The sequence below is a fragment of the Capra hircus genome, chromosome 10 (genome assembly GCF_001704415.2).
Source record: "Capra hircus breed San Clemente chromosome 10, ASM170441v1, whole genome shotgun sequence".
In the NCBI taxonomy this organism is placed as follows: domain Eukaryota; kingdom Metazoa; phylum Chordata; class Mammalia; order Artiodactyla; family Bovidae; genus Capra; species Capra hircus.
In genome coordinates, this window is record NC_030817.1 from 5,361,956 (window position 1) to 5,365,632 (window position 3,677).

The 3,677-nt window shown below is 37.1% G+C and overlaps 1 non-coding gene across 1 annotated transcript; it reads left to right on the forward strand.

Annotated features, from left to right (window-relative positions):
- TRNAW-CCA lies at positions 3,207 to 3,278 on the forward strand. Its single transcript has one exon. It is a non-coding gene; the product is annotated as a tRNA-Trp (tRNA).

Genomic DNA, 3,677 nt, shown 5'->3' on the forward strand with positions numbered 1-3,677 from the left:
TAGCCCATCACTTAGTCTCTCTAGGTAGTTTTCTCTAGGAGATTGAAAGATTTATTCTGCAGTTACTGGGTGTGGTGTTTTATAAACACAAATTACATGAGGAAATAGGGAGGGTCATGCATATCCTTTTATTCTTATGATTCTTTGTCTAAATAACCAATTTATTACTGAGTGAGAAGAGTTAGTCTTCAATTATAATTTGAATTTGTAAACATTTCCATTCAGTTATGAGCATTTGGGCTTCACCATTTTTGAGACTTTTTATTAGACTCATGCTGCTGCTGCCAAGTCACTTTAGTCTTGTCCGACTCTGTGCAACCCCATAGATGGCAGCCCGCCAGGCTCCCCCATCGTTGGGATTCTCCAGGCAACACAGTGGAGTGGGTTGCCATTTCCTTCTCCAATGCATGAAAGTGAAAAGTGAAAGTGAAGCCGCTCAGTCATGTTCAACTCTTAGTGACCCCATGGACTACAGCCCACCAGGTTCCTCCATCCATGAGATTTTCCAGGCAAAAGTACTAGAGTGAGTGGTCATTGCCTTTCAGGGTATTTGATCGTTTTTATCATTATAAAGTGCCTGTTTTTTTTTTTTTTCATATAGTACTTCTTGTCTTGAATTTGATTTTATTTGATATTACTTACTATAGTTTTCCTTGTATCCGTGTACTTTTTCCCACCCTTTTTTTAATTTTTCATCTTTTTAATCTATATACCTAAAGTGCATCTTTTATAGACAATACAAATTTTGCCCTTTTTTTAAATCTAGTTAGACAATATTTTACTGAAATAATTATTAATATGCTTTGTTTAGATCTCCCTGTTTGCTATTGGATTTCCATTTGTCTCATTTACTGTTATTACTTTATATGTCCAACATGTCTTGTTTTCCTTGGGTTAATTAAATTTGGGGATATGCCATCTTAATTATTCTACTATATTTATCTGTACGACTTCCCTGGTGGCTCAGAAGGTAAAGCATCTGCCTACAATGTGGGAGACCTGGTTTTGATCCCTGGGTCGGGAAGATCCTCTGGAGAAGGAAATGGCAACCCACTCCAGTACTCTTGCCTGGAAAATCCCATGGATGGAAGGGCCTGGTAGGCTACAGTCCATGGGGTTGCAAAGAGTTGGACACGACTGAGCAATTTATATGTATGCCATTACAATACTTTAGCGATTATTCTAGAAATTATATCATGCATCTTTCAGTTCAGTTCAGTTGCTCAGTTGTGCCAGACTCTGAGAGTCATGCAGACCCATGGACTGCAGCACGCCAGGCCTCCCTGTCCATCACCAACTTCCAGAGTTTACTCAAACTCATGTTCATTGAGTCAGTGATGCCATCCAACCATCTCATCCTCTGTCGTCCCCTTCTCCTCCTGCATTCAATATTTCCCAGCATCAGGGTCTTTTCAAATGAGTCAGCTCTTCACATCAGGTGGCCAAAGTATTGGAGTTTCAACTTCAGCATCAGTCCTTGAACATTCAGGAACATTCAGGACTGATTTCCTTCAGGATGGATTGGTTGGATCTCCTTGCAATCCAAGAGACTCTCAAGAGTCTTCTTCAACACCACAGTTCAAAAGCATAAATTCTTCAGCACTCAGCTTTCTTTATAGTCCAAATCTCACATCCATACATAACTACTGGAAAAAATTATGCATCTTTAACTTATCTTAATTAATTGTCTTAAATTAGGTAAGGACTTTAATGAATTTGCATTTATATTGCATCGAACTTACCTTTGTGAAATTTTTGAAATCTAAAATGAAATTGATTTTAAAGAAAAATAATAAAAAATATGCAAAACTAAATCCAATCCAAATTCATTTATATGCAATATAAATATACTGTTTACCTAGCAAATTTATATATATAATAATAAATTTCAGAATTTACAGTAATAAATTGCAAAATTCAGCAAATCAGTATATAACAGTTCTATTTCAGCAACTGAGAAATATGTTCAAAATGCAAATATTAGAACTGATAAAAGTTATTGAATGCACATCCCATCAGCCATGACCAGAAACCCTCTGTTTTACAGAGAAACACTGTCCATTGCCAATGTAATGATCTACAAAGATAAAATTAATATCTAAAATAGTAAGACATATATAGTCTACAATGAAATAGAAATTCTGAAATAATGCATGGCTAATGGTTCTGAATAATTATAATTCTTGAATTAGAAGCCAGCTGATAATTGAGATATATTTTTTCTTTACATTAAAAATAGGAAGGCAAATTTATGTGTTTCAATCAAAGTCTTCACTATCTTAATCGCTAATACATGTCTGACTGTTGTGATACCATGGACTGTAGCCTGCGGATTTTTTGGGCCACAGTACTGCAGTGGTTTGCCATTTCTTTCTCCAGGGCATCTTCCCAACTCAGGGATCAAACCCAGGTCTTTTGCAATGCAGGCAGATACTTCACCTACTGAGCAATCAGGGGAGTCTTAAAGAAGCAAGAAAATTTAAATACTGCTACATTTTCTTTCCAGTAAAATAAAGGGGATATTCCCTTTTCTGTATATATGGCTTTTAGTGTAGTTTTTAGAAGTATTTTGTGAGGTAGGCAGGAATTTTTTCTATTCTGTAGATGAGGAAACTGTGAAATATACTGTCAGACGATTAATAATCTTTAGAGTCCAGTTCAATTCCACATGATTAACCCTGAGTCCACCCCTTTTTAATTGACCCATGCAACTTCAATTAAAATAAAAATTCTCTTTATCTTCACTTTAATCTCACCCAATATATTGAAGAATTCCCTGTAGAATGTAAAGGTAGAAACAAACTCATTAACTAACTCTGCGTGATAGCAAAACTGCTGAGTTGCTCTCATGCTGATCAGAAATGTTTCAACCCTTCCCAAAGAAAACCTCAAAAACCAGAGGAGGAAAGACATACATGGCTATGAACAGAGGAAAACTGGAAGAAAAAGCATTGCCTGGGGAGGGTTTTGAAGATCAAACTATAGCCTGGTGGGCAGTTCGTGCTCCCCAGGAATGACAGCACTGGGGCTGTCCAGACACCATCTCTGACTCTAAGTTTAAAATAAAAATTATGCCTGGTTGTGAGAGGAGTTCTGATTTTAACTGACACATTTGATGCATGTTGACATTTTATGCCATATACATATTTACCTACTGGTTTGGGGTAGAATGGGCAAATGTGAAATAGAATTAAGTGGATATAGCTTCCCTGGTGGCTCAGAGGTTAAAGCGCCTGCCTCCAATGCGGGAGACCCGGGTTCGATCCCTGGGCTGGGAAGATCCCCTGGAGAAGGAAATGGTAATCTACTCCAGTATTCTTGCCTAGAGAATCCCATGGACGGAGAAGCCTAGTAGGTTACAGTCCACAGGGTCTCAAAGAGTCGGACACTACTTGAGTGACTTCACCATATACATATATATGCATACACACACACACACACACACACACACACATATATATATATATATATATATATTTTTTTTTTTTTTCTCTACACAGGGCAGAGACATATAGGAAGCCATACCAATCAAGGCCTTTGGGTACTTTGTAATTCAATTAAGACCAAACTGCAAATTCTAATTACCTGTCACCAATGAAGATAGCATGAAAATGTTTGTATTCTAGTATTCAATTCACAATCAAAGTATTTCTGTTCTCAAATTTAGGTAGTCTCCC